This window comes from Setaria viridis, unplaced genomic scaffold, assembly GCF_005286985.2.
Source record: "Setaria viridis unplaced genomic scaffold, Setaria_viridis_v4.0 scaffold_148, whole genome shotgun sequence".
Classification (NCBI taxonomy): Eukaryota; Viridiplantae; Streptophyta; class Magnoliopsida; order Poales; family Poaceae; genus Setaria; species Setaria viridis.
Genome location: NW_027255873.1, coordinates 19,703 through 26,588, shown reverse-complemented (window position 1 = coordinate 26,588; position 6,886 = coordinate 19,703). Strand labels below are relative to the sequence as shown.

General features: G+C 42.0%; 1 non-coding gene across 1 annotated transcript; it reads left to right on the top strand.

Annotated features, from left to right (window-relative positions):
- The first annotated feature begins 1,927 nt into the window (after positions 1-1,927).
- On the top strand, positions 1,928-1,998 carry TRNAC-GCA (transfer RNA cysteine (anticodon GCA)). The gene has a single exon. It is a non-coding gene; the product is annotated as a tRNA-Cys (tRNA).
- The last annotated feature ends 4,888 nt before the right edge of the window (positions 1,999-6,886 follow it).

The following is a 6,886-nucleotide window of genomic DNA, read 5'->3' as shown; positions in this document are numbered from 1 at the left end:
TTTCTTTCTTTTGTTCACCGGTGCAAGGCAAGGGCGGAGCTCTCTTATGTTCATCTTCCACGCCTGCCCGCATCCCAAGCACTAAATGAGTGAAATCCAATCCCGGAAAAAGGCTCTCTTGCATCTTTTGCTTCCCCACCCGGCCTCTATTCTAGATTCACCGTCTTCGGATGCATCAGTTTATTATGCTTATGCCTAATCTTAATACTGGCTAGTTACTTCAATTACCTTACCCCACTGCCCCCTGCGCCCACTTCCTCGGACGAGTTATATTCCTTTTTTGCTATTACCCCCGGTCTCTGCTTCTTCTATATCTGATGATACCTTAGCCGAGGACTAAAACGACTACGAGGAAGAAAACGAATGAAGGACGATTTCCTTTAGCCGGTGGTGGCTACCTCGACTCCTATAACAAAGAAGAACAGTGTCCCGTACAGCCAATCTAGACTAGACGAAGAAGTTTCGATTGCCTGGCCAATCAGAGTTCATCAGGGGAGTACTATCTTCCCTTCCGGTGCCATCTTCCTAAACCTATCTTCCTGAGCGGGATTTCTCCTACCCTTCATTGCATTGACTGAACTCGCTTACGCTCTTCCCACTGTTCGCTTACGATCTGATCCTTCTTTCCTTCCACGGATGCGACTAAAAAGAGAGTAGCTTCTCCTGCTCGCCTTGTTGAAACTAGTCATTCTGTTTCTGCTGTGGCTGGTTTATCGGCTGCTCCAACTGTCCAATCTGTCCCAACAGAGTTAGGCATTCCTTCTGAGCTAGCTAGGGAGTCAATAGCAAGACCGGGTACAACAAGCCTATTAGAGAATGAAGTAGCTCGAGTTCGGGGTTATCTCTCCTAAATAGAGGTTCACTTCGACTTTACTACTTTCCAGCCAACGCACTCTACTCAAATTGAAGGAAATTGTTTGGCCCCTATTCTATTTATTTATTAAGGGAGGGTACTCATAACGTTGAATCACTGTTTTTCATTCCTAATGTTCATCTCAAGCTGGCTTCGACATCTGGTTATCGTGTTTCTTTCTCCTCCTTTTCGATCGCTTGCTCTCGTGCTTGCAACCGATGATTCACTTGTTTAACCTGACCTTGAGGAATCACTTCGCTCAGATGAAAGGCAAACGAGCTTTTCGGAAGGGCTTGTCTTGTCCTCCCGTTGGTTGCATCGCTCGTGCTCCCTATCGAGGGATCACTCGCTCTTCTCCCTCTGGTCGGTGCTCAAGGAAAAGCAAATTCTAAACGATCTAAATGATCTCTCTCTACGAAGTTTTATTTCACTTAGGATGTGGCAACCATGCTCAAGTTCAGGTCTTGATTCAATGGTCCAATGCAGCACCAGAGGATGCAACTTGGGAAGATGCTTCTTATATTCATAAACAGTTTCCCGCCTTTCTAGCTCAACCCTTTCTCCTAACTCCATTCATTCCTTATTTTAGAAGAACAAAGATGAGTTCAAAAGACAAAGATGAGAGCACTGGTGATTCAGTAAGTTGACTACTTTGTTCGCACTTTCTATTTGCGTAAGAAAAGTATGCTCCTTTCCCTCCTCCAACTGCCAGAGTTCACTAGCGCGAAAGAAAAATAGATGGATTGAGCGACGGGACATTAACCAACCTGGATTTAGCCCTCCTCTCTACTATCTACTGGCTAGACCTCATACTACTGGCTAGACCTCATATTAGACCTAATCCTGCACCTCCACCACCACAACCAAGACCCAATTCAATATCTTAATAGGAAGAATGTCTTGATCCGGAAATTCTCGTACCAAAAGGAAAGAGTAGAGAAACCATACTCTGGCGCATAGTTAGTGGTAGAATGCTTATTGAAAAAAATAGAGGGTTTAGTAATCTCCTGCTACGATAAAGAATTAGTATAGTAAATGGATGAATAAGATTTCTCTCGATTTAGAATCGGATTTGGCGGCATGGCCAAGCGGTAAGGCAGGGGACTGCAAATCCTTTATCCCCAGTTCAAATCTGGGTGTCGCCTGACCCACTAAATACTTTTGATTTCTTATTATCATAAGTAGTGTTCGAGATCACAAGGCTAGAATGTCTTGTGTGCGAAATAGTGCCATTGGTTAGTGAAGTTAGCTGACAATCGTCATATCATATCCATAGTCTAAGGACTCTAAAGAAGATAGTGAACCTGAGGCTGTCTCCAATCCCACGAGTCCAATAGGAAGAGCTAGTCCTCTAAAGTAAAGTAGGCGAATTCTGGCTAAATAAAAGAATTCTTACTTTCACGGCCATCAAACATTCCAAGACATCTCTTCAAGACTATCCGACTCAGCTCTGCGTAGGCAGAGCCAGGAACTAGATCCGTATCCCATGATCAGTAATCTTACAATTACACAACCACCAGATCCTTTAGGTTTGTTCGATCTATCGATAACTGATAGACAGACGCCTTTGACACTTCCTCCAGGTGGAGTTGATTAACACTCTCATGGTTGGTCGATGGAAATAGCAAGACGAGACAGACATGATAATCTGATAAATATATGTGGTGATCCCTTAAGCAATATCTAATAATTAAATGTGTCCAAGATTCAATTGATTGGTTGAAGCCAAGGTCTCGAGCTAGTCCATCTTTCTATATGATATTATTAATAATGCGCAGCACCAAGCCAGAAATTGGGGAATGAATTGAATCGATTGCCTTCCTTTCCTGAATAGCTGGACGGACAAGAAAGATATTGGTACTTAACTGTAGGGACACAAAAGCTCTGAATCCTTCATTTGATGAATTTATAATCGAAGCAAGCGAGAGATAAACAAAAGGTTAGGAGTTTGGAATGACAACTAGTCACTTCTTGCTGAAGATCTGTTCAGTGAAGGAAGCTTCACTATGATGTGTTAATGCCAATGGAGGATATGTTGCATGTTTGGTGTCCAAAGAAATGAGGATACTGGAACTAGCTTCTGGGGTCCAAGGATACCTCCGCCTTTCACTTTCATCTCTTGATACCGAAATTCGCCTAAGGTCTGGCCTTCTACTCTACTTTGATTCAGATTCATTTGTCGAGAGATAGTGGATAGAATGAATAGTAGAAGTTCCGCTGTAAGCAGTTACGAATGGGGAGGGTATCATTAAACCCAGTCTTCGCTTAAGACTTATCTAGTTTTGCTCCCTACTCTCAAGTAAGTAGAAGGGGAAGGGATAAACCTAAACTCTGACCTATGCTGTTGGTCAGAGAAATCCTCCTCTTTTAATAGAACTATGCGATTTTGACAACAATTTAGAAAAAGAGGGATGGTAGAAGTCCTTGCGAGGTAGAGCAAGACAAACGGATCTATCATTCCGCAAGAAGTTTCCTTTTCAGGGTAATAAGAGGAGTGGTGCCTTTAGATTGATTTTCTTGTCTGTCTTTGAATGAGAGATGCATAAACTAAAGAAAAGATATGCCCATCTGGATGTTCCAAATAAATCAAGGTGCTATTACTAGGGGCGATCCTCTTTTGGTGGGGCAAAGGGAACGAAGAGAAGAGGTTTAGTATAAGAACAGAGGAAGGGTTGGAAAAAGATGAATCGGACTTGGCAGATTGAACTGAAGACTATAAAGAAGGAGGAAGAAAGCCCATAATTATCATGTATGACAAGGTTGTTCTTATCATGGTGAAACTGTTGGAAAAAGGTTACTGTGATTTTCTATCTATTAGTTGACTACGGAGCTTCTTCATCCCGACCTATCTATATGTGAAAAGCACTCCGCCAGAATCCTCGTAGTAGTAAGTCGTGGGTTACAAGCTGTCCCTTCCGAAAAGCTCGTTTGCAATAGATATAGGGTTTACCAACATCAGGCATGGACATAGACACCAGATCATTTTGATAGAAATGAGGTAGACTGGAAGCTGAAGCCAATAGACCAATGGAACTAATCAATCACTTGCTTTCCCGAACTGGACAGCAGGATTTTATCAGCACTGGACTTGAATCGCGTCGATGACTCTAATCTTTAGAGACAGAAGCAGATGGGAGAAGGTTGGATATGGATCATGATCAAGTCTACCTCGTAAGCCACTTAAAGATCTTTGAGCAGCTCGAGAGAGAAATCCGTCTTCATTGGTACAAAATAACCTTCGCCCCCCTTTTTTGTTATGGGATGGTGGTTCCTGTCTATCAACTAAGGTTAGAAATTGATTATATAAGAATCTAGTAGATCACGCACCTATTGTATTTAGTGTGATCTTGTGGGAGAGTAAGGCAACGAGTGAGCTACGATTGAGACTCCTTACGGATGTTAGGTTTTTCGAATCACCGATTCCATCGATCGAGAAAGTAAGCAGCAGGCACGAGTAGACCGACTGATAGCAACGGCGAATCAACGCCCGACCCGGCTCTTTTGTCCTTTTGTTCGCAGAAGGGAGATCCTGTGCGCTAGCTATATCAGTTATGGATGGAGCCCTCACTCAACCGACCTGCTACCTGGAAATCCCCAATGCACCAATGTACCAAAGGCACTGTACTTTGAATAGGAAACACTTCCCTACTTCACTTCCTAATTAATAAAGTAGGAGGTATTCGAGTACGGAGGTACTAGACCGTGATTCTGGTCCTGATGCGGACACACCTGTCGACAACAGAGAAGGGATTCAATTGAGAGCGGATAGCAAGATCGAATGAATGGATACTCTGAGATAGAACGAGAAAAAGCAAATTTGATTAATCCTACAAAAGCCTTACAAGGCAGGTAAACTTTATGCAGTATCTGCTACAAAAAGAAGGTTAGAGAACAGGTTCCATCTACTTTATCCGCTTTTGGGCATGAAGAACATGCTTCTTTCTCAATTTATAGGAATCGTTAACCGCAACTCTCCTTTTCAGGCTTGGATTGGTTTTTTGATGCAGTAGAGAAGCCGTTTCCTTTGAACTTGGTCCATCGGACAGATATAGACATGGAGAAGCTTTTCAATGTCAATCTTTCACTACTTTGTTTGGACCTTGCTTCTTCACTTAATGCTTGCTTTCCGTCTTGCCTTTGCTGGGCCTACGATAGGCTCTACTCCAATACGAAATAAGATTTTGTACATGAAGGTTGGTGAAAAGCAAAAGAAGCAATTGGTTCTCAAATGCCGTGACGTCACCTAGCTTTATTCTAAATTTTGCATTCTATTGGTATGTATAGTGTCTTTCATCTGCTTTTTCATTCATTCTGCCCACAGCCGTTAGGTATTATGACAAAAGGAACCAGCATGTTGCTCCTGAATCTACAGATAGAGAAGAGGGCACGTCTCTTTTTCTAGAAGCCGGTCTATGTTCTTATTCTTAATCGAATTCTAAAGAAACGTCAGTTTCAAATCACTTCCATTGGGCTGAGCGGGTCATATATGCCTTTTGGCTTTCACCTATGTTATGTATTCTCTCACAATCACTCCTAGCAATAAGTGAAAAGGCGGCTATCGATACTTTAGAGTCCCCTCCTCTTCTGTGTCTACTTCTCCAGTCGAGGAAGCATACCACCCAAAGCAAGACGTGAACAAATATTAACCTGAGCTAACAAAGCTTCAGAGTCCAGATCATACCAGCCAGAACCTGAGGTGAAGATGTTGATACCAGTCTACCTTAAATGCGTTTTGACATATTTTCGATTACCACAAATCAGGTGATTGTAGCTTACCTTCTCCGTGGCTTCAAGATTATGTATGCTATCTCTTTTGCTTTTTTCTATCTAATATACTATCTACATTCACACGCTTATTCCCAAGTAAAGGAACGAACAAGGAGGGGTGCCCGCCCTCTATGTGTTTGTTCTCTTAGCATTCTAATACCAAACTAGAAATAGGAAATCTACAGACCTTTTGTGGATCTATACGCGCATACGTTTTTGCTTGGCTTTTTCTTCACTCCGTTTTGTATGGCCAGTACCAATTTCCTATGCTAGTTTAGCTCATGGTGGTTCCCCTTTGGGAAAGGGGGTTCACCTTGATCCCAGTTTAGTAGGAATTGTTTGAAACTAAGGAGGTTGATTGAGCAGGAAGTTGGAAATGATCTGAGTGGCAGTAATCTTTTTGATCTAATCACAAAATGTCAATATCGAATTACTGAAAACAATTGAGAGGAAAGAGATAAGCACATTCTATTTATTTTCGAAAGGACATGATATTTATCAATTGTAGTGTTGGCATTCGACTAAACGAATAGCATTTCGAAGACAGTCTGACTCTTGAATTATCCCTCATCTGTTGACTGACTCGCCTACACAGCTAACGAGGAAGGATATGGTCTGGTAAGGAATGAATTGTAGTACACACCCACTAATTGTTGAATAGTTCACAAAAGAATGGATTGGATCGAAAGGACTTTCCTACTTGGAAATAACAAGAGAACGAAAACACTGATTTTTCTTTGAAGGAAGCAGATCAATAAAATGAACACATTCAAAGTGTTAGGGAGGCAGTAAGTTCAATAACTAGCTAATAGGCGCTGTCTGTAGGATAGGTTTTAGGTGTTCCATGTCGTCAATTCAATAGTGGCAGATAATATCTAAATCTGTCTATTTTCACGGTGTAGGGCGGTAAATAGTAAGCATGGTGGTATAAATGGGGTAATTCCTCGAATTTCACTGCTTATGGGCTTGCTTCTGGTTCTAGTAGTAAAGTCAAGCTATTAGGTGATCATAGGCGTTAAAGCAAGGAAAGTTTCAATAGGCTTTTGAATAGGGTTGGATTTCACTCACTGGATCAGAGAAAAGCCTGGCCTTTCGTAAAAGCTCATAGGCACTGGCATTCACTCACAGGGTTTTGATAAGTTTGTTTGCACTTTCTGTGGCGTACCACTTTTCTCGATAGCCTTTTTATACATGCTTCTTTCAAAACGGAATGGGTTCATTCACAAGTAGAAAGCAAAACAAGCATCGGATGGGAGGAAAGCTACT